Source organism: Ailuropoda melanoleuca, chromosome 1, assembly GCF_002007445.2.
Source record: "Ailuropoda melanoleuca isolate Jingjing chromosome 1, ASM200744v2, whole genome shotgun sequence".
Taxonomy (NCBI): Eukaryota; Metazoa; Chordata; class Mammalia; order Carnivora; family Ursidae; genus Ailuropoda; species Ailuropoda melanoleuca.
In genome coordinates, this window is record NC_048218.1 from 41,601,253 (window position 1) to 41,627,089 (window position 25,837).

Sequence of the window (25,837 nt, forward strand, 5' to 3'; positions counted from 1 at the left end):
TTTTTTTTTTAAAGCTATTCTATCTCATAGAACAATTGTGTTAATAAATGAAAATAATTGTTTAGAAAACTTATTGAAAATCTCAATATACGGCCAAATGCAAGTCACTGATACTACCTAGATACGGAGTTCTGTCTTGGCATAAGAGTATAGGGACACAATTTGCTTTTACCAATTGGAAAAACCCTAATTTTTTATCTTGTATGTAAAATGAAATTTGTGCTTGTTCATCAAAATCTGAAGGCGTTCATTGCAGTGTTTCAAACTCATTACCTTAATAGTAGTTAGCATAAGAAAATGTGGAGAACAAAAGCTTCTGCGTTAACTTGCTGTTTCTTCCAATACCAGGTACAGATATCCTTACATATTTCTTTACTCTTTCCCTAAAACTGTTTCTCCAGGGGCAAATGTTCCACCCTAATATGCTTGGCCTTGGAGCACTAAAATCCAAACTGCACATCATACTTACCTGGGTTCTATACAATCTGCCCTATTCCTCCGGCCTATGCTTTTACATCTCTACCCATTCATTTCCCACCTGTCACACCAGGCTGCTGCTGCTGCTTCTTTTTCTTCTTCTTCTTCTTTTTCTTCCAACGTTCAGTTTCCTTTAATGACCCCTATTTCCCTTCAGGCTTATTTCTGCTCCTCAAATACACTGAGCATGTTCTTACCCCAGGGCTATTTGAGCATAGGGGCTCTCAACACTTTGTAAGGCTTGTTCCTTGATATCAGATAAGTTTGAGTTCAAATGTCACTTTCACAGAAAAGGCTTTACCGACAACTATCTGAAGACTCTTCCTGACCATGAAAGTCCCCAAGTCACTCTCTATCACATCATTCTATTTTTTTCCCTTTATATATTTAGTGCTTTGGAAATTATTGGATTTACTTATTCATTTATTAGTTTAATGGCTGTATCTCCCCCATGGACTATGCATAGCCTATCACAAAGGGGGACATTTTCTATTGTTCTCTTATCTCCCCAGTATTTGAAATAATTCCTGACACATGGAAATTTCTCACGCACACACATACACAGAATATTGTGTGGAAGCTGGGTTGTGATGGTTTACAAGATTCAATTTTGCAAAACATCTCTTCCTGAGTTCCTCAACATTGCATTCGTAGCCTGAAATTGTCCAGGTGGNCATCTCTTCCTGAGTTCCTCAACATTGCATTCGTAGCCTGAAATTGTCCAGGTGGCAGCTTTTTCTTCACAGAATCAAAGAACACTACAAATCAGGGCTTTTTTTTTTCTTTTTTTTCTTTTTTTTGAGAGTCTCTTGTTAAATATTTACTAGTCTATCCATATATGACAGAGATAATGAAATTCTTCTCCATAACTAAGATCTGAAAAGAGGGAAATATATATGAGGAAAAAGCTTTATTCTTTCTGTATGCAGTACCAGTGTGGTGAAAAAAACAAAAACAAAACCCCCCAAAACAAAGACTATGCCTCTAAGCCACTGATGAGAAAAGCAGCACAGGAAACCATTAGGAAATCATCCATCTCGTCACGAGGGTTGATGCCAAGTAATTCTGAAGAATAACCAATATTTCTGACTATGAATAATTGATTCCTCCATCCTGATAGTATTCCAATTTCTAAATAATGATCACAAAAACCGTGTTTGGCCATCATATACCTCTAACTTTTTCTAGCGGCAAGTCCTATGCTAATACACCCATTTATTTGCAATTACAATCTGTCCTTTTTGATGTAAGGATGTGACAGGAGCTAATTTTTGTACTTCTCTGGTCTCAAAATGTAAGTCCAATCTTTAGGCACCCTATTATCTGAAGATGACCTGGCTTTTTCATGGTAAAACATTTCAGGTTCAGACCTTCGGTACTACCAAAATAGTGCCTATCATTATGAATATAGGTACTTCCTACCAGAAATGACTCTATTGACTATGATGATATGAGATAAACTACTGGGGGAAATAATCAGTAGTTACCATTTATTGTACATTTACAATGCCAGGTACTGTCATGTGTTTTGTATTCATTCGTATTATTTTGTATTCAATTGGCTCACTGATACTATGGATAAGTTATTTTTATTATTTTAATTTTAAAGATGGGGAAATGGATAATTAGACAAATTTCCCCATGGTCTTACTGGTAGTAAGTAAAGGAGATAAATTCAAATCCAGGTAGTCTAATTTTAGATTTCATAGATTTCATACAGGTCTCAAGCATACTGTCATTCCACAAAAACTAAAGTCACTAATGACAACTGAGACGGCTTGGGATATTCAAAAGGCTAAGAATCAATACATTCCTGCAGGAACTTGTCCTCTAAAATAGGAAGTAGGGCATGTGTAAATATGTGTGTGTGTATATTGCCTTCAATACAGAGCTGATGTAGAAAGTATAGCCCCTTGTTCTTTAATCAGTTATAAGATTTTTCTTCTTTCATCTCTTTTTTTATTTTTATTTTTTTTAAGATTTTATTTATTTATTTAAGAGAGATTGAAAAGAGCACAAGCAGGGGGAGCAGCAGAGGGAGAGGGAGAATCAGACTCCCTACTGAGCAGAGAGTCCGATGCAGCGGGCAGATCCCAGGACACTGGGATCATGACCTGAGCTGAGAGCAGACACTTAACCTGCTGAGCCACCCCGGCGCCCCTTCATGGAGCAGACATTTTAAATTTTAATTTTAATGAATTTTGAATTAAATTTTGTGGAAAGAGTAAAATCTGTCTCTGTGCCCTCTCTTATTTCACCTATTTTTCTAGTATAATTTGTTAAAAAAATTACCTCTCTCTCCATTGCTTTTGTGCCTTGTCAAAAATTAATTAACTATGTTTGTGTTAGTCTATTTCTAGGATCTTGACCCTGTTCCATTCTTTTATGTGTCTAACCAATACCACGCTGTCTATATGATTCTATCTTCAAAATAAGTTTTAAAATCTGATAATGTGAGTTCTTCAACTTGGGTTTTCTTCTACAATATGCTTCTGGCTATTCTAGCTCTTTGATTTCCACATAAATTTTAGAATAATTTGTCAATATATGTGAAAGAATTTGCTGGCATTTTGATTGCATTGAATCCAAACTGGGAAGAATTAACTCTTTACAATATTGAGGTTTTCAGTGAAAGAACACAGAATATTTTTCTATTTGTTTAAATCTTGGGTTTATTTTTATCAGTTTTGAAGTTTTCTACCTATAAATCCTGGACACATGTTGTTAGATTTATACCTAAATATTTTTTTGATGTTATTGTAAATGGTACTATGCTTTTAATGTCAAATTCCAATTTATCAGCACTAGTATTTATGAAACAAATTGACTTTTGTATATTAACCTTGTATCCTGTAGTCTTGCTCTAATTTCTTATTAGTTGCAGGAGTTGTTTATTTTTTTCCCTCTGTTTCTTTCATAGATTATTTGGCTTTTTCTACATAGAGAATCAGATCATCTGCAAAGAAAAGCAGTTTATTTGTTCCTTTCCAATCTGTATATATTTTATTTTTTATGTCTTATTATACTAATGAAATTCCAGTTTGATGTCAAATTGCAGTGGTGAGATAGGAAATCCTCGACTCTTTCCTAGTAATAAAGTAGAACTTCCAGTCTCCCACCATATTAGTTGTAGGTTTTTTGAAAATATTCTTTCATGTTGAGGACTTCTATTCATTTTTGGTGAAGTTTTTTTTTTATCATGAATGAGTGTTAGATTCCATAAAATTATTATTCTGTTTCAATTGATACAATATGATGGATTACATTAATTTTTAAATGATAAACCTGGCTTTCTTAGTTTGAATAAATCCCATAATAAATAAAATACTTTATTGCGTTTCCACTAGCTCACCTCAGTGCTTAAAAACTCTCTAGGCTTTTGTTTCAATAGAGATGAGTTCATCTCTCTTCTCTTTTGCAATAGTCTTAAATAAAGTCTTCCTTGACTGTTTTAGCCATATGTTTGTCCCCCATATTGACTTCCTCATATACTTCTCCAGAGAGATTGCCTTCAGCTACTCTGATTTTATGCATCATTATATTCCCCTATGTGTGTTGTACTGATACTTGAAAGGGGAGGAAGAACATTCTATAAACTTTGGATTAAATTGTAATCATGTATTGCACCTTTGTCTGAGGGAGCTATCCTCCACAAATATTTCTCTGTAGCTTTCCCCTGCCGTTCTCTACTTTTTCTGTCTGGCTGCTGTATTCTCAACTCATTTCTCTGAAGTGATATAAAGCCATGAGCTCTTTTGATTGTGCCCTCCAACTTTAGTGAGGCAGCAAGACTCGAAGAGATGTAAGTTGGGAGAAATTTCTCCTCACCCCAAGAGCAAATTTCAGAATATGCTGACTAAGTTCTTTGCCCTGGAGAGTAGCCCATTGCTATGGAGAAGTCTCTGAAATTGTTTCATAATGCTTACTCTTGCTTTCTCCTGTTAGAGGTAAGAAGAGATTTTTTTTTTTTTTTTTTAGATATCCACTGTAAAAATCTATTGACAGTTCACTATAAAAATTCCAGAAAGTAACCTCAAAAAAGTGTTGGGAATCCCCTAAGTCTGAACCCCCTGGGAGTTTCTTCTTCGCATGCCAGTCTCAACTCAGTCTCCAGCAGTTCATCAAAATTATGATTTAAGTGTTCTTATTAGTTTATTCCTCAAGAGCTTCTGCTCTAATTAAATTGATCTTGGTTTCTATACCTCTCTGGATGAGCCTGTCTCTCAGGATTGCAGGGTGGCAGTTTACCCCGTGACCTCAGTTCTCGATGGCTCCAGGAAAAGTTGTTGCTTATTAGTTAGTCCAGGATGGGAGTAAAGACTGCTAATCTAATTATCTAATAATTACTTTAAGTATGATTATTATTAATTCTAACTTTTCTCTTCTCCCTGTTTTAACATCATACACCAAACCTTCACTTTATATAAAAATGGCTTAGTGGTCTGAACTACACAAATGAAACATTACCTAGAAACACCAGGGATGCAAAAATATCTAATATTTTTATCATTGTGTATATTTTTCACTTCCACAGGATTAATATCTCAGTGAAGATCAGCACAAGGCAAGAAAGTTCAGACAAAGAGAAAAAGATGTACAGTTTTGGAACAATATAAGAAGGCACTTAAATCAGACCAGAATAGAAATTTTCTCATTTCTATTCTCATTAGGTCCTATTGTAAATACTTTTAAGGATAATGAAAACATATAACTTATTGTTTTACCTATATCTATACCTTCAATATCTATATGACTATATCTATATATCTCACTTTAGAATTTCATTCAGCTGCTTTCAACAATTTTTAAAATATTCATTAAATTTATTCATTAAATTGTGAGAATATGTCTTCTGATTGTGGTACTTAAAACAAAAAAGACAGATATAAATATTTTGGTAACTTCATTAGAAAAATATGTTTACCAGTATTGCTTACACGTTGTTGTTCAAATGCTTTAATTTTGTGGTGTGTGCTAAGCATTCTAAAAGCATTTAAATGTAAATTGTAGTTAGCATTTTAAAGTAAATATGAACAACTTATGTCCTGAGGTGGGAGTATAATTTAGCAGATTATGTCTGGACTACTTTAATAATTACTGTAAAGATAATCACTATACGTATATAGTAATCCAGACTATAATTTCAGGTAAAAATGACAAATCATTATTTTCTAATTTTTCTTATGGATATTTATTATTTATTCTTCCATTAATTTGCTAGATGTTGAAAAACAGGCCAAAGGGAATGAATGCTATTTAAAACTTTAGTTAAAATTTTTAAATTTTCTCCATGAATATAACAAGTTACTCTCAGTCACACAATGACTAAGAATACCTCTATTTTCATACATTTTCAGATTATAAAGATACATAAACTGCATGTATTTGAAATATGTAAATACCCGTGAAACTATCAACACATAAGCTAATAAACACACATGGACATCTATCCCAGAAGTTCTATTCTGCTCCTTTGAAACCGAACCATTTGTCCCCTTCCCTCTTTATCCCTAATCACTGATCTGCTTTCTACACTATAGATTAGATTGCATTTTCCAGAATTTTATATAAGACAATGATGACAATGAAAAAATATGTAGAATTTTTGACTGACTTTTTTCACACATGATAATTATTTTGATATTTGTCCATATTTCTTATAAAAATAAGTAATTTGTTTTTTTGTTACTGGGTAGAATTCCCTTTTGTGGATATACCATAGGTCATTTATCTATTACATATTCATAAGCATGAGGTTTCTTTCCAGTTTGGATCTATTACAAATAATGCTGCTGTGAACATTTTGGTCAATCTTTTGTTGACATGTACATTTATTTTTCATGAGTAAATACCTAGGAAAGGAATGGATGGTCATATAGTAAGTGTATCTTTAATAACTTTAGCTTTTTACAGTAAAAAGTTCTTTCCAAAGTGTTTGTATAATATTACATTCTAACCATTGTTGTATAAGATGTCCAGTTTCTCCACATCTTCACTCTAAATGACATCATCATTTTTTTTAAGATTTTATTTATTCATTTGACAGAATTAGAGACAGCCAGCAAGAGGGGGAACAAGCAGGGGGAGTGGGAGAGGAAGAAGCAGGCTCAGGGCAGAGGAGCCTGATGTGGGTCTCGATCCCATAACGCCGGGATCACACCCTGAGCCAAAGGCAGACGCTTAACCGCTGTGCCACCCAAGTACCCCGACATAATCATTTTTTAATGTTTTTTAAATTTTTTAATTTTAGGGAATGTGTAGTGTACTTCATTGTACTTTTAATTTACATCCCCCTAATGATGTTGTGTCTTTAAAAATACATATTTGCCATCTGTATATGTCTTCTTTGGTAAAGTGTTCATTTGTCCATTTGGACTTCTTTTGCTTAAGTGGTAAGAATTCTTTATGTATTATGGATGTGAACCTATTGTCAAAATTTGGTGTTTTGCAAGTATTTTCAATTTGATGATACCAGCTAATTGTTTATTTTCTATTCTAGTCCGTGATTTTTATTCTGTATTCAAGAAACCTTGCAAAAATCAATGTCACTAACACTTTTTCTCTATTACCTTCAATAATATTTAGAGATTGAGCTCTTGTGTGTAGGTCTATGTCAATTTTGGGTTAATTTTGTCTCAAGATACTCAGTGTTTATCTGTCCAATTGTTTTAGCACTCTGTTGGAAAGACTATCCTTTTGTGAATGAATTGTTTTGGCACCTTCGTTGATTAATTGACCATATATATTTTAAGACTCTATTTAGAGACTTTATCATGTTTTTTTGTTTGTTTTGTTTTGTTTTTTAGATTTTATTTATTTATTTTGCGAGAAAGAGAGAGAGTGCGTGAGCAAGCAGGGGGAGGGGCAGAGGGAGAAAGAGAATATTAAGCAGACTCCATGCCAAGCCTGACGCAGGGCTCGAACCACGACCCTAAGATCATGACCTGAGCCAAAAATCAAGAGCCAGACACTCAGCCAACAGAGCCACCCAGGCACCCCATCATGTTTGTTGATCTTTATGTATTCCTTTATGCCAACAACACACTCTCTTAAGTACTGTAGCTTCATAATAAAACAAGTCTTAAAGTTACATAGTGCAAGACCTCAGATTTTGTTTCTTTATTTCGTAGTCAGTTTAGCTTTGTTAGGTTGTGTGTTTTCACATAGTTTTTGAATCACTTTGCTAATTTCTACAGAAGTCTGCTGGGATATCGATTGAAGTTGCCTTGATCAATAGCTCATTTCTTGAGAGAATAGACATTTTAACAATAATGAGTTTTCCAACCCATAAACATGATATATTTCTCCATTAATTTGGCTCTTCTTTAATTGTTATCATCAATGATTTCACTTTCCAGGATATTGGATTTGCATATATTTGCTCAAATGTATTCTAAGTATGTCACATTTTAGAGATCACATATCTTGATCATAGAAGGAATACATTCAGTCATTCACCATTTACTATAATCTAAGCTCCAAGTCTTTTGTGGATGAGTTTAATAAGGATGACTATGTTCTTTGTATTCATTGCTCACTGAGGGTTTTTATCCAGTACGACTGTTGAATATGATCAAATGCTTTTTCTACTTTATTGAAATGATATTTTTAATTTTTTATATGTTAAATTTTATGGATTAATGTTTCCAATGTTAAACCAGACTTATATTTCTGGTCTGAAAAAAAAATTGATCATGATATATTAAACTTTTTCTATATATTTCTAAACTAAATATATATTGCTAAACTAAACTTGGTAATGTTTTGTTGAAAATATTGGTTTTTGTGATCTTGAGCATTATTGATATGTAGGTTTGGAACATCCCCCTGCCCCCTTTTTAATGTCTTCTGACAATTTTGGCCTTATAATATGAGTCTGGAAATATTTTCTCCTCTTCAATTTTCTGGGAAAGTTATTTTAGAATTTGTATTATTTCTTTCCCAAATATTTCATAGAATTCACAAGTCAAACACTATAGGTCTGGAATTTTCTTTGTGGAGAGATTTTCAACTAGAAGTCCAATAATTTCCGTAGATAGTTATCAAGTTTCCACAAGTCAGCTTTGTTAGTTTATGTTGTTCTAGGAATTTGTCGATATCCTCTGGGTTGTCAAATTAATTGGCATAAATACGTTTATAACAATTTCATGATTCTTTTAATGTCTATAATGCCTTCACTCTTTTAATGTCTATAATGCCTTCACTCATTAATGGTATAAATATTTTTGTCTTCTCCTTCAAAGATTTAGTCTACTCTAGTTTTATCAATTTTATTGCTTCTTTTCAAAAAGAATGAGTTTTTTAATGATTTTTTTTCTTTTTAATGCACAGATTTCTGATTTTCATTACTATTTTCCGCCTACTTTTATTGATTTAAATTACTTTTCTTTTTTAGAATTTTTTTTAGGTGAAAGCTTAGGTCATTAAATGAGATCTTCCTCTCTTTTTTAATGCAGGACAGCCCATAATTTATGATGGCTTGACTTATGATTTTTTTTTTTTTACTTTACAGTGATGCAAAAGCAATACACATTCAATAGAAATTGTACTTTAAATTTTGAATTTTGATTTTTTTTTCCAGGCTAGCATTATGTGGTACAAAACTATCTCATGATGCTTGGCAGTGACAGCTAGCTGAAGCTCCCAGTCAGCCATGCAACCACGAGGGTGAACAATCAATACACTAAAAACCATTCTGTATCCATAAGACCATTCTTTTTTTCACTTTCAGCATAGTACTCAACAAATTACATGAGCTATTCAGCACTTTATTATAAAATAACCTTTGTGTTAGATGAGTTTGCGTAGCCATGGGTGACTATAAGTATTGACGGCAAGTTTAAGGTAGGCAAGGCTAAGCTATGATGTTCAGTAGGTTAGGTGTATTAAATGCAACTCTAACTTAAAATATTTTCAACTTACAATGGGTTTATCAGAATGTTACCTCCATTGTAAGTCAAGGAAAATCTGTAGAGGCGCTTCTTCTTTTTTTTTTTTTTTAAGATTTTTATTTATTTGTCAGAGAAAGAGAGAGTACAGCAGGGGGGACAGCAGAGGCAGAGGGAGAAGCAGGTTCTCCTCTGAGCAAGGAAATCGATGTGGGACTTGATTCCAGGACCCTGGGACCATGACCCAAGCCAAAGGCAGACGCCTAAGTGACTGATTCACCTAGGCGGCCCTGTAGAGGATTTCTTGCCATAGTTTTCTGTAAGAGCTGTTTCAGATGCATCACATGAATTTGAGGTCATCTTTTTATCTTCATTCAGATCTAACTACTTTCCATATGTATTCTCTAACCCCTTATTATTTTAATTGTGTTAATTGTTTTCCAAATATTTGGGAATTTTTCAGGTTTCTTTATTTTATTGATTTGGATTTCTACTTTCCTTTAGTTGTAGTCAGAGAACATGCTATGTATGATTCAAATCCTTTTAAGTGTATTGAAACTTGTCTTTATAGCCCAGAATATAATCTATCTTGGTAAATATTATAAGTCAACTTCAGAAGAATATGTCTTCTGATGATTTTGGTTGAATTTATTTATAATAATCAATTAGATTAAATTAGTAGTACTCAAGTCTTCTACATCCGTAATGATTTTCTGTGTATTTGTTCTATTAATTATTGAGAAAGGGACGTGAGATTATGGAAACGATTTGATTTTATAAGTTTTTCCCCTCATTTCTATATATCATTTGGTTCTTGATTTTGAAACTGTTATTAAGTGCATCAATATTTAGGGGATTTTTATGTCCTCTAGACGAATTTACCCTTTTATCAGTATAGAATGACTTTCTTTATTGCTAGTAATATTTTCTTCTCTAAAATCTACTGATAATAATATACCACTACTGCTATCTTTTAATTAGTGTGGATGTTGTATATTTTTCTATTTTTATTTAGATGCATTTCTGTTTTAAATTTAATTTCTTCACTGTAGAGAGTGTATAGTTGGATCTTGTTCTAATTTGATAATTTCTGCCATTTAACTATAGTCCTTAGGTCATTTATATTTAATATGAATACCAATTGTGTTTAAAGTTATATCTTGTCATTTGTTCACTATTTGTCCCATCTAGTGTCTCTTCTCTTTTCCTTATTTAGCATTATTAATAGCATAATTTTTGTTATTGTCTTTGAGACTTTTGTCACTTTATTAGCTATCATTCTTTTTAAAGACCTTATTTTTTAAACACTCCTAAATTTACGGAATAATTACAGATATAATAGAGAGTTTCTATGTGCCCTACACTTAGTTTGTTCTATTATTAATTTTTCTTGAGACATTGACCTATGGCCTCTTTAAAAGTCTATTGTTTAACTCCAAATATTTTGTGATTTTCCAGCTATCTCTCTGTTATTGATTTCTAGTTTAATTCCACTGTGGTCTGAGAACATACTTTGTAAGATTTCTGTCCTTTTAAATCGATTTAGGTGTGTTTTATGGCCCAGAATGTGGTCTATCTTGGTAAATGCTCCATGTGAGCTTGAGAAGAATGTGGATTCTGCTGTTGTTGGATAGAGCAGTCTATAAATGTCAATTAAGTCTAGGTGATTAATGGTGCTGCTCAGTTCAACTATATTCTCACTGATTTTCTGCCTGCTAGGTCTATCAATTATATTATGAGGGGTTGTTGAAGCCTCCAACTTTTATAGTGGATTTGTTTATTTCTCCTGGAAAATCTATCAGTTTTTGTCTCACCTACTTTGGCATGCTGATAGTGCATACATACTAACGATTGTCGTGTTATTGGAGAATTGACCCCTTTAGCATTATGTAATGTCCCTCTTTATCCCTGAAAATTCCCCTTGTTCTGAATCTGGTTTAGTTAAAATTAATATAGCTATTGTAGATATCTTTTGATTAGTATTTTGTGTGAAGTGTCTATCTCCATCTCTTTACTTTTAATGAGTGTTTTTATGTACAAAGTGGGTTTCTTCTAGACATGTTCTTTCATCCACTCTAAACATCTCTGTTTTTTAATTGATGTACTTAATATAGTCACATTTAAAACAATTATTAATATAGCAGATTAATATCTGCCTTCTCTATAACTATTTTCTATTTCTTGTACTAATTCCTTGTTTCTATTTTATCCTCCCCTTTCTTTTTGTCTTCTCTGGTTTTACTTCAACATTTATATGATTCCATTCTCTCTCTGCTTTTAGGACATGAGTTATACTTATTTAAAAAAACTTTTGTTTTAGTGGTTGGCCTAAGTATTCAATATACATTTATAGCCAATCCAAATTCTCTTTTAAATAGTACTATACTGCCTCATGTATAATGCAAGTAACTTATGAAAGAGTGTTCTATTTTTTATAACATTGTACCCATTTCACTTATCATATGATACCACCACAAAATACATTGTTGCTATTATTATTTTGAGTAATTATATCAACTAAGAATTGAGAAATAAAACATTTTATTATGCTTCCATTTATTTCTCCCACAATTTTCTTTTCTATATATAGATCTGAGTTTCTGACCTATACTATTTTCTTTTCCTTGAAAAACTTACTTTAACATTTTTTACAAGTCAACTCAACTGATGAAGCCTTTGTCTTTCATTCATAAAGTCTAATGCTGTTGGACATAGAATTCTATGTTGGTGTTTATCTTTCAATACTTTAAATACGTCAGTCCAGGTTTTTTGCTTGCCTGTTTTTTTGACATAATGTCTGGTAAAAGTTTTATCTTTGTTACTCTATAGATAAGGTGTTTTTCCACTTTGGTTTTATTTAAGCTTTTCTCTTTGTTTTTGGTTTTCTGCAGTTTAAATATGATATTTTTAATGCCAAATACCAAATATTCCTATTTGGTATTTATCCTGTTTGATATTCTCTGAGGTTTCTAGATCTTTAGCTTTGTTCTTAGTATCATTTTGAAAACTTTTGGCCATTAATACTTTAAATATTTCTTCAGCTCTTCTCTTATTCTGACATTCCAATTATACTTCTGTTATTCTTTTAAAAAATTTCCTACAGTTCTTGGATACAGTTCTTTTTTTTTTTTTTCTCCATTATTTTGTTTTCTTTGCATTTCAGTTTTGGAAATTTCTGTTGACCTATCTTCAACTCACTGATTCTTTCTTCATCTATGTCCAAGTTCCTGATGAGCCTATCAAAGACCCTCATTTCTGTTACCTTGTTTTCAATTTCTAGCATTTCTTTTCTTCTCTTTTTCTTTCTGCTAACATTACCTTCTGTTTTTTCATGTTGTCTACATTTTTCATTGGATTCCCTCAACATATTACTCATGGTTATTATACATTGTCTGATGATTTCAAAATCTGTATTATAACAGGATCCATTTTTGGGATCTGCCTTGTCTCGTTAGACTGTTTTTTTCTTACCTTTAACATGCTTTAAAATTTGTTTTCTTGAATGCCAAATATACTTGATAATAATAACTAAGATAAATAAGCTTTTCTTGTGAGGTATCATGCTTATCTGGCTAGGAGTTGCGTTGTTGACTAGGAAGAGTGTTTTCTGTGTGATATACCTATAAATGTCTGAGGCTTTATTTTTCTGTAGTGTCCTCATTTGGTTTCCCCTAATGTTTTTGTGTCTCTAAGAACTTTTGTGTCTGTACTGTATGGCTCTTTAACCTATAATCTGTTGTTTTTATATTGGAGTCCTGTTGGTGCAGTTGTAAAATGTAGGGGAATGGTGTCTTCCATATCTTATGATTAAATCTCAGTCTTTTATTGTTCCTCTGTCTCCCTACTGAGACATTCACAAATGTTTCTTAATTTTTTCTCCTTCTTCTTGTATGTGACAGGAAAGCTTAAGGGGACTGAAGTTGGGTAATTGTCCTTCTTCCAGACAAATAGGTTCTGGTAAAATCTTTTGTCCCTTTGGAGTAGAGGTTTGTTATGTAGAATACTCCAGATGTATTTTAACTGGTTGCTTTTTCTCTACCTCTGCTTGAAAAGCCAGGAGATTTTTTCTTGACTCTTCAATGTGAGAAACTATTTGGGTCCCTAGTTATAATTGGGGAGGCTCCTGTAACACTGTAGACCCTAGTAGTTTTCCACTTTCACGGATGTCCACACTCCGCCTCCAGGAATGCATCAAATTTCTCATGTAAACCTTCCTTCCATCTCATCTCTCTAATACTTCATTCTATTTCTGTTTTACATTTACTTTACATGTAATATAAATTTTGTTTCATTTCTTATTTGCTTTTAATTATGTATCTTTGAAGAGATTTAAAATTAAGAAAGTACAGCACTTTTTATATACTCGCATATGTACAATTTCTCTTGCTGTTGGTTCCTTTGTGTAGATCTAGATTTGCATCTGGTATATTTTTTATGCCTAAAGAACTTCCTTTAATTTTTTTAAAGTACAGATCCCTTGATGATTAATTATTTCAGCTTTTAGAGTCTGAAAAAGCCCTATTTCATATATATTTGAAAAAGAGATTTTTATTTCATATAGAATGTAGGGGGATAGTATTTTCCTTTTTTTTTTTTTTCCTTTCAAAACTGAAAGATGTTACTCCACCATCTTCTCATTTGCACTGGTTCTCATGAGAAATCTGCCCTCATTGTTATCTCTTTTTCCTCTTTAATGCGTCTTTTTCTCTGGTTGCTTTTGAGAGCTTCTCTTTAATACCTATTTTTGAGCATGCTGATTATGATATACCTTCTTGGAGTATTCTTCATGCTTATTGAGTTTTGAATTTGTTAACCTTCTTGAATTTGGAGTTGATCGTTTTGATCAAACTTAGAACAATATGTGTTTTGCCTCTCTCTCTCTTTTTTTTTTTTAAGTTTTCTATCACCTCCTACTCTCTCTCTTCTCTTTCCAGAACTCTATTTACTTCTATTTTAGTAGGAGTTTTTCAAAGATTGCTGATGCTTTGTTCATTTATTTGTAGTATTCAGCTATAGACATAAAAAGAAACCTCTGTAGGGAACTAGGGCTCTGCCTTCTGCCACCTTGTCATCTCTTTAGAGATTCCTCCTCTCTGGCCTACAAATTCAATTTTTGTCTTCTTGAATACTCAATTCTGTCTCTTCAACTCAAGGAAAACAGTAGGCTCTGTTAGATTTCCACATATTTACTCTATGGCCTGATAACTCTTTCCAGTAAGCTAGGGAATTCTATAATATGACTTAATATATTTTTTTCTTCTATCAGGGATTACAGTGCTGTCAGCACTGCTGTCCAATGTCTGAGAACTGTTATTTAATAAAGTTTGCTTATTTTCCAGCTCTTTATGGTGCAGATAAATTCAATCCATCCTGGCTAGAAGTAGAAGAAGGTAAGTCTCTACACCTTTAAGCACATTAGAGATGTGTGTGTGTGTGTGTGTGTGTGTGTGTGTGTGTGTGTATGTGTGTGTAAAACCACTTGGTCATCATATATGTTGGAATCACTTCCTCCAAGATACTGTTTGCCTTAGAATTATTATTTTGCCAACCAAATCATATTTGATCTGGTAGATTTTACTTTTATCTGTAAAATTCTGTAAGACCTTCTCTTTACATATATTTAATATATACTAATCTGGCATTTTTTTCTTAATTTAATCTTTTATATTATTTATACTGGTTAAATTTCATGCATGATTTGGTATGTGGAATATTTTCTGCAAAATTCATATTCTTCTTTCTGTATTTACTCTGATTTTGTTTGCTTTGTTTTTTTTTGTTTGTTTGTTTGTTTAACATAACCAAAGACTTTTGCTTTCTATTGTTGATGAGCACTGAGAAAGTACAGATTCTCTTTTCTGGTTTATTTCTTTTTTGCTAAGTTTAGTTAGATGGCTTGGTGTTATACTGATTCTGAAGAAAAGTCACTGCTTTATAGGAGGTAGTGCTGAAAACACTATAGTTTTTATTCATCTTGTGTAAAACCTTAAAATATCTTGGGACAGCTACATAATTAAGTATTTGGGGATCAAAAATGGGTGAGTTGTGTATTACATATGTACTCAAGAATTCTCATGTAAGATGCTAAGTGATTTAAGGTGTTTTTGAAGTACAGAAGGATATACAACCCTTAAAAGGTGGAACTAAAAATGCATATTTAACTCCAAACTCCCATTCTTTCCTATCTATCTATCTATCTATCTATCTATCTATCTATCATCATCTATCTATCTATCTATCATCTATCATCTATCTATCCATCTATATATCTTAAGGGAATGTTTCATCTCTCTGTTTATGTACCACCTTTGATTATATTCTCTGTATTCTTAATTAACTTAGCATTTTATAAACACTGGCAGAATATTAATAAATCTGTGTTCCCTGATAAATGTTACCATAATGAATGCATATTTATTAAAGACCTTTTTTATGGCATTCTTTCAAGTACCTTGATAATGATACTGATCAAAGAAAACATAGATCCCACCATTTGTCTAACAATAAACTTGCCCATTTATTTCTGTACTTTCTAACAGTCTCAGTCACTGCATAAATTTCATAATTTCTTTATATGTGGGGATCCTAGGTAGCTCAGTTGGTTAAGCCCCGACTCTTGGTTTCAGCTTGGGTCACGATGTCAGGGTCCTGAGATGATTGAGCCCTGTGCCAGGCTCGTGCTCAGTGGAGAGTCTGCTTGAAGATTCTCTCCCTCTGTTCCTCCCCCCACTCTCTCTCTGTCTCTCTTTCTCCTTAAAATAAATAAATAAATAAATAAATAAATCTTTAAAAAAGTTTAAAACTTCTTTATATGTGATATTTTTCATTATGAGTGCCAACATTCTCCTATATTTTGCATTTTAAGACCTCCCAAAGTGTGCCATTATCTGTCTATACGGTCCTACAAAAATTTCAAGTGAGAATCATTATGAATAAACACATCAGCGTTTTGTGAAGGGGGACCTCAAGTATGAAAAGAATTATGTGATGCCATATGATTATTTTCTAGAACGGCGTGGCTCACTCATTCTCACCTGCCAATACAGAGATTGTCACTTTGCTATCAAATTCACCTCCAGTCTTCCTTTCTTGTTTAGCTGCCAGTCATTAAGTTTGCATTTGCCTTACAAATATATAGCTACAGGTAGTATGGCAATGGGAAAAAAATCTTACACATTGATATTATGCATATACATACACATATATACACATATAAAGAGATCACATATATTTTATTTATGGAATATTTGCTGTTAGATTTCAATTTCTAAAAGTTTATAAAAAAGAAAATATGCTATGTGTAAACTTCTACTACATTTTCTGTTTATCCAATATTATGTTGATAGACCCATTTGGATTGCTGTTGTTTATGAAGCTTTATTCATCTGGACTGCTGATTAATATTCCATCATATGGATAAAAAGTCAAACATGGTTATATTCTTTTTTGTGAATATAACAAAATTATTAAGCTATTCTGCTGATGAGCTTTTGGATTCTACCTCCAACCCACCAATATTTTGTTATTACTGGTAGTGCTACTCAGAATGTTTTTTCCTACATCTCCTTGTCTACAATTGCAACAGTTTCTCTTAAATACATATCTAGGGGTGAAAAATCTGGGTTGTATATATGAATATATACATTGACAAACTTTTTCTAATGTGATTGTGTCAATTTCACCTTCACCAGCAATGGATATGAAATACTATTGATAACATACTCTCCAATGCTTGAAATTTTCAGATTTTTTAACTTTTACCATTGGATGTAACATGGTAAATTACTCTTCTGTAAAAGTAGCTTATTAATTTTTAGCTGCTTATTCTTTTTTTTTCCCTGAGATTTTATTTATTTAGAGAGAGAGAGAGAATGTGTGAGCAGGGGAAGGGGCAGAAGGAGAGGAAGAGAGACTCTCAAGCAGACTCCACACTGAGCATAGAACCCCACGTGGGGCTCAATCTCACAACCCCAAGATCATGACCTGAGCCAAAACTGAGTCAGCTACTTAACTGACTGAGTCACTCAGGCACCTCAAGCTGTTAGTTCTTTTAAATATGTGAAAATCTATACTGATTTTTATTGAAATTGCTTTAAACCTATAGATCAGTTTAAGAAGAATAAACAATTTAAAAATATAGTTGTTTTCTTTTCACATTCAAGTTATATGTATTTATTTAATAATTTAATGGCCTCCAGTAAAGTAGTATGATTTTGATCATAGAAATTTTGGACATTTTTATTATAATTATTTCTAAATACTTTGAGAATTTATGCTATTACAAATAGTTTCTTCTTTTAAAATATATTTCTCATTTGTTAATAGTAATTGTATAAAAATCAATAAACTTTAAATATAAAAAGTACTCCAGGTATAAAAAATAATGTAAAGAAAATTCAATTAAAAATATCAATGAAAAAATAAAATACTTAGAAAAAAAGGTAGTTTTCTAGAACTGGCTGAGGTCTGGATTTATTTTGCTTCAATGATTTATCACCATATTTAATTATTTTTTACATTTGATGTCTCTCTCTTGTTGGAATTCTAGCTCCACCCTTTCATTCAAGATTTCCATATTTAATATCATATGCCAGACACTCATAGGACGGAAAATATATAAACATATTAAGCAGAAAGAATACCCATACTTAGAGAATTTACTTTTAAGAGGGAGACAGAAAATTAAACACACAGACTCATACACACAATATAATATCAGCTATTGACATTATACTAAGGGAAAATAATCAAAAACAGAATATGTTGAAAAAATTATTTTGCTTAGAGTTATCAGAGAAAATCTCTCTGAGGAAGTCAAATTGAGGTAGATACATGAAAGAAGTAAGGGGGTAATCCATCTGATAATCTAGGACAATAATTTCAGAGAGAAGGAACAGAAGTGACAAAAACCTAGAGGCAAGAATGACCTCACCATGTGTAGTCCATGTTAGAAAGGGCAGTACAGCTAGAGATGTGTCAGCAAAATGGAGAGTGTGGAAAGAAGAAGTTGGAAATATGGGAAGGGCTAAGACTCTGTAGGATCTGGCCTTTTTCAGCTTAATAATTAATTTCTAAAGAATATATTTGCCTTCTTAATAATTATATAAAGCTTTTCCCCCAAAGCGTGCTTGTATTTCTAATAGTTTATTTATTTATTTATTTATTTATTTTTATTTTTACGTTCAATTAGCCAGCATATAGTACATCATTAGTTTTTAATGTAGTGTTCAACAATTCATTAGTGCATGTAACACCCAGTCCTTATCACAACACATACCCTTCTTAATACCCATCACCTGCTCACCCCATCTCCTTACCCCCTCTCTTCTGTAACCCTCAGTTTGTTTCCTGGAGTCTAGAGTCTATCATGGTTTGTCTCCCTCTCTGATTTCTTCCCATTCAGTTTTCCCTCCCTTCTCCTGTGGTCCTCCGCACTCTTCCTTATGTCCACATATGAATGAACCATAAGATAATTGTCTTTCTCTGCTTGACTTATTTACTGATAGTTTTTTAAATTAATGGTTTTGATACAATCTTATTTTGAGCATAAAGTTTTATGATTGTCATATCATCCTGGTGGATTTTCCATTATGACAGTATTAAGCAATCATGGGCTTTTTTTTTTCTGTAATTATTTATTACTTGATTTTTTGCTTCATCTTATGTTAACACTCTTGATTCTTTAAAATATTTTTGTACCCAATTTGCAGGGTTTTTTTTTTAAGATTTTATTTATTTATGTGACAGAGAGACAGCCAGTGAGAGAGGGAACACAGCAGGGGGAGTGGGAGATGAAGAAGCAGGGTCCCAGCAGAGGAGCCTGATGTGGGACTCAATCCCCGAATGCCAGGATCACGCCCTGAGCCGAAGGCAGACGCTTAACGACCGCGCTACCCAGGCACCCCTGCAATTTTTTTTTTTTTTATTATGTTAGTCACCATACAGTACCTCCCCGGATTCCGATGCAAAGTTCGATGCTTCATTAGTTGCGTATAACACCCAGTGCACCATAATAAGTGCCCTCCTTACTACCCATCACCAGTCTATCCCATTCCCCCAACCCCCTCCCCTCTGAAGTCTTCAGTTTGTTTCTCATAGTCCATAGTCTCTCATGTTTCATTCCTCCTTCTGATTACCCCCCCTTTCTTTATCCCTTTCTTCCCCTACTGATCATTCTAGTTCTTATGTTCCATAGATGAGAGAAATCATATGATAATTGTCTTTCTCTGCTTGACTTATTTCACTTAGCATTATCTCCTCCAGTGCCGTCCATGTTGCAGCAAATGTTGAGAATTCGTTCTTTCTGATAGCTGAGTAATATTCCATTGTATATATGGACCACAGCTTCTTAATCCAGTCATCTGTTGAAGGGCATCTCGGCTCCTTCCATGATTTGGCTATTGTGGACAATGCAGCTATGAACATTGGGGTGCATATGGCCCTTCTCTTTACTACGTCTGTATCTTTGGGGTAAACACCCAGTAGTGCAATGGCTGGGTCATAGGGTAGTTCAATTTTTAACTTTTTAAGGGACCTCCACACTGTTTTCCAGAGTGGCTGTACCAACTTGCATTCCCACCAACAATGTAGGAGGGATCCCCTTTCTCCACATCCTCTCCAACAATTGTTGTTTCTTGCCTTGTCTATTTTTGCCATTCTAACTGGCGTAAGGTGGTATCTCAGTGTGGTTTTGATTTGAATTTCCCTGATGGCTAATGATTTTGAACATTTTTTCATGTGTCTGTTAGCCATTTGTATGTCTTCATTGGAAAAAGTGTCTGTTCATATCTTCTGCCCATTTTTTGATTTGTTTATTTGTTTCTCGTGTATTGAGTTTGAGAAGTTCTTTGAATCACTTTTTAAAAAACTTTTCAACCTGTTTTGGCTATAGAATTTATGGCTATAATTTTGTTGTTTTAGTCCCCCCACAAAAAATGTGTGTTTTTATTTTATCAAAGTTCATTTCAACCAATTATCATAATTGGTAAATTTGAACTTATGCTGCCATTTTATTTATTCTGTGTATCATGCTTTATTTTTTGCTTCATTTGTCAAATTATCTGTTAAATCTCTCATTTGGTAATTTAGAATCTCTACCCTGTTTTTTATTCTGTTAGAAACTTTAATTTTTTTTCATTTTTATTCTCCTTTCCTAAAATTCAAAACAGAATATCATTAGTGTGTTTTTTTCTTCTCAGTCATATATCAGCCACTTTCAACTAACAAATACTCCCTTATTTTTGTTTTTTCACATGAGATTTTTAGGGCAATTTCTCCAATTATCCTGCATTGTATTTTAAAAATAGTACTAATACTTTTAATTTTTCCTAGTTCTGTAATAGTCTTCCTTTGTTATTCATCTGGTTAAATTGTATGTATTCTTTATATTGCAGAGATCTATTTTTGGGTAACTTCACAGGCTCTCTTTGTCTAGTTATCCCTAAGCTGCATTAGCAGCTTTAAAATAAATTACAAGTCCTCTGTAATAGGACTTATCACAGTGTTCTCATTATAGCATAAAAGTGAAAGCGCCTAAATGTCGCACTCCAGTATTATATTGGCTAAACAAATTATACACACACCTACAAATAATAGAATGCAAGCTTTTAAATGATGATGTGTGGCCTTATCTATTCTGTCACAAATCCTTAATTATATTAAATATATGTGTAGAATGTTTTATAATGTCTTTTATAAATAATTTTCTAAGGGAAAAATAAGTGTACAAAGGTTTAATGCAACATATTAATATTGACCATCTCATGGTAATCACAGGTAATTGAAATATTTATTATTGATAGTCTGTACTATAATGTTTCTTTTAAGACATTATACTATTCTTATTTTCACAGTATAGAAAGAATAAATAAGTACAAAATTAAACCTAGGTAATGCAAATAATATTTCTCTTTGAGTCCGATGACTTAATTACTTTGGCTCTATTTCTCAATTTCATGGCACCATGAAAAAAACTCAACGTGAAGTTATAGCTTTGAAAATGGAGAAATAGAGTCATGAACTAAGAAATCAGGCTTTCTGTGCTGGAAGAGGCTGGAAATTGATTCTCCCTTAGGGTCCCCAGAATGAGCACAACCCTGACAATACCTTGATTTTCAGCCCAGTGATATCCATTTAGGATTCTGACATCCAGAATAATAGTATAATAAATTTATGTTGTTTTTAGACACTAAATCAGTCCTATGGAAACCAATACACTAAATAAATTAGAAATTTTTATTTTATTGTACATCAAAAGAAATGTTTTTTCTTAACCACTAAAGTAAATAAGATTCTATTTTTATTACTAGAACAATTGTGCAACTTTCCAATGTATAAATTGTCTTTTTTATACATTAGTAAGGTTCATCTTTCAGTTTACTAAAATACGTTTTATAATTGGTTTTTACAATAACGGTGATGACACTGATGGTGCATTTGCTTTTCTACATAGTAAATATATTTCGCGCATTTAATTCATGACTCTACATGTAGTAAATGTTCTGCCGATGAGAAAACATGGTCAAAAATTATTAGTGATGTATAAAATTTATAGCGTAAGAAAATAGCGCAGTCAAGAGTCAGAGCCAAGACAATTACCCACACTCAAAGCCTGCACTCTTGAGTGTTGACTTGCTCTGCAGCTCCCTTCACTTCAATGCTGGAACTTCTCTCAGATCCGGAACTTCAAGGACCCTAGCAAACACTCCAATTCAAGTTTCCAGTGTCTCTTACCTGCTATCAAACTCCACCCTCCTGCTTAACTGGAGAGGATTTTCATTCCTTTTTCCAGTTTTCCCACTATTCATAGAAGCATTTATTAATGGACCTTTTAAAGGAATCCAGTTCTTTCTTGGTGAAAAGCGAATGGAAGTGTGTAACTCCCCGTGTGCTCTGGACACTTGCATTTTGTTTACCACTGTCTATGCCTAAAATCACATCCCAGGAGGCAGGGTCCAAATGGTTATGCTTATCCAACTTAGACATATTTTTTAATGGAAATGAGAATGAAGAATGAATGTACAAAGCACAGTATTAACTGAAGATTTTACATTTTCTTTTGGTGCTATATTAACTTTAGTTATTTTGGTCATTGTATAAACTAGTCCCCTCTTTTTTACTTCCAAATTCTTCTAAACTTTTTTCAGAGAACCAACTTCATTATAAATTCTTCCTGGCATCTGATAATATTAGCAGTTTCTGTTGAAATTTTCATCTGTTTGTGTTTTCTTCAATATCTTATGGGAAGGAGGAAAGGAGCTAACAATTACAATAATTTACGTACTTGGTTTTGTTTCTATGCCTCTATATTAATACAATATCCTGATCTTACTTCCTAAAGCAAGTCTACCATGAGACTAGTGAATTGAGAATACAAAATGTGCAATCCATTTTCTTTTTGCCTGATACCTAGTTTTGTTTTGTTTTGTTTTTTTAAATCGGTAACCCTCTGAAAATGTCTTCTGTGTGTGTGTGAAAATTTAACCAAAGGCCACTTTACTATGCACACTTATAATATTCCTTTCTGTAATTGAAAAGTTACACTTCATACCATGGTGATTCAAGTGAGCTCTCACAATCTGAAAATTATAGCAGAAAACTGCTCAATTTGTCATCTTTCTAAAGATATATTGGCTTAAATATTGAAAAAACTTAACATAAAATTAACTATACTAGTTTTAATATTGAATTTACTATATTAGAAAGACAAATACCAGGTAAAATAAAATAATTATAAAAATGTTTTGGACATTTAATAACTGTGTAATAATTTTGTGAAGCCAAAATATATCATAACCAAAGATCAAACTAATAGTGTGTAGTAAATATACTTACTATTAACCAATAAACAGAATAGAGCAACTAACACATCACTTATCTTAAATACATATTCCAAATTGTGCATTAAAATCAACTCAAAAAGCACTCTACTGAGCTAAATAATGAATTTTAAATGTTTAGTTATACCACTGCATTTTATGGTTTTATGAACACACACAGTTCCTTAAAATTTTTGTAACAATTTAGGAAACAGTAACTGCAGTATTATGTTTTATTTTTGTCCATTAGAAATTTAAGCTTTTCCCCCCAGATATACAAGAATATCATTTCTTTATTTAGAGATTTATTACATTTCAAACTTTGCCTTTAAATGCACCTTACAGGGGCGCCTGGGTGACTCAGTGGGTTAAGTATCTGCCTTCAGCTCAGGTCATGATCTCAGGGTCTTGGGATGTAGTCCCAAAACTGGCTCCCTGCTCAGCGGGGAGTCTGCTTCTCCCTCTGCCCCTCCCCTCCCTCGCTCAGAGGCAATGGAGCGCACGCAGGTATGCTCTCTCTCTCTCTCTCTCTCTCGCAAAAATAAATAAAATCTTTGAAAAAAATAAAAATAAATGCACCTTACATCTCTCTGCTAATTAGCATTTTATATCTAACAATGAAACAAATATGCACAAATAAAACTCTCATACAAAATATATGCAGTGTAACAACAACAAAAAAATGTTCATCAGGTTCTTTCAGTTTCTATCCAAGAAATTCTCATCTTTCTTTGCTTAAAAACACAATCCAGGTTAGCGTGGCATAAAATTCCCCTCATACTTTACTTCTTCTGATTAATCTTCCAGGGATCTTTAGCAGACACCATGAGAACTAACACTACTGGAGAATTCACCATTCCTTAGAGACACATGCATTTTTATATCTTACATCTTTTCAAAAACCCTTTCGAAAAACTCTCTGTCAATTGTATATCTATCTTCTCATATCTCAAAATTTTTTTCCACATACATATCAAAAATCACTCCTTTGTTACTTGTGATTCATATAGAGTGATTCTCATACAGTCATTAACCACAAATAGAATTGAAACAAGATTGGGCATCTCTAATTTACTGTGGAATATTTCCGGTTAGAAAAATGCAAAAGCAGCTTTACATTTACAGGAAAGAGTTTAATATTTATAGATCCAGGATTAAAGTATCCTAAGACTTCTCTTTGAACGATTAGTTTCTCTTCAGCTAGCAGGTGAAAGCACAATGAAATGTGAGCTTTGTTCCCCACACTGTTTTCAAATAGTATTTATTTGATTAATCATAAAACTACCAAACATGAATTTCTAAGAAAGCAAGTGAAATATCTCTGTCTGAAAATATATTTAACTTGTGTTTCTAAATAGCCTTATGGAACTAGACAGTTAATATTAACAACAGAAAGACCTAGGCTAAAATCATATTTTTATTATTTATTATCTGACTTAATCTTTGGTTTTTTATTTTTTAATTCAGTTATTCATTTGATATTTATTTGAACATCTACTATGTATTAAGCACTTTATTCAGAATTTGGATACATACATTTAAAAATGAAATTTGTCTTTATGGAGCTACTTTCTAGTGGGGCAAACAGATACGCAATGAACATGATAAATACATCAATTTTACCGTATATGAGGGGAATATAAGTGCTATGGAAAAAATAGCATGGCAAAGTAATTTGGAAATGTGAGGGTAGGATAACAGGTTGTAATTTTAAATTCAAGGGTTGAGAAAGTTTTCATTGAGCAGTGACAGATGTAGCATTATCTCAGGAAATAGTGTTCCAGACAGAGGGGTGACTCATGGAAAAGTCCCAAGGCAAAGGAAAGGTTTGGCACAGTCTAGGAGAAAGGGGGCAGCAAACTTGGCCAGAAGCAAGCAAGAGAATTAGAGAAGGAGGGGATGCAGTTAGAGAGAGAGAGAGCGAGAGCCTGGATCATACTGTGCCTTAAAGAGTGGGTTTTTGATTTTTGTTTTAGACAGGTTTGTGTGAATATTACATTTTATTGTTTTTAGAAATATTTGGATTTACAAGCAGCATATTGTTTTAAAATTTAAATGTATAAATGCATGTGTGTATACTTAGCAATCTTGCAGTTGAACACATTTTGCTAGCCATTCTTCTTTACATCTAGAAGTAGAAAATGTAGGACAGTTTAAGGACATGTTATATAGCACGTATAATTTCTATAATACAATCTTAACTTGCTTAATATGCAAATATTATTTATCCTCTCTTTCAACTAGAATTACCCACTAGAATCTAACACTTATAAGCAAATTTACATATTTGTAAAACAGCTGCCATTATTTGTAAGTCTTACCAAAATTTTTAGTGCTTTAATATATTCCCAAAGCTATTAACACAATTACTAATTAGGCTGTTGGAGTGCTCTTTTATGCACAGGAAGATAAAAGGAAATCTCTTGAAGATATAGTCCATTTTGCTATTTTATAGTTCACATACTTTCAATTAAAAAAAGATTAGAGTTAAACGGGTATTCCAATTATGGAAATTTTATACTGCAATAAAGAAGTGTATTAAGAGAAAAATTGTGTTACGAAAGTGATACTTCATTATAAATAGAAAAATGGATAATGGGCATTTTGGTGTGTTGCATGAAAATATATCATGTAATTACAGTGTAAGCAAAGAGG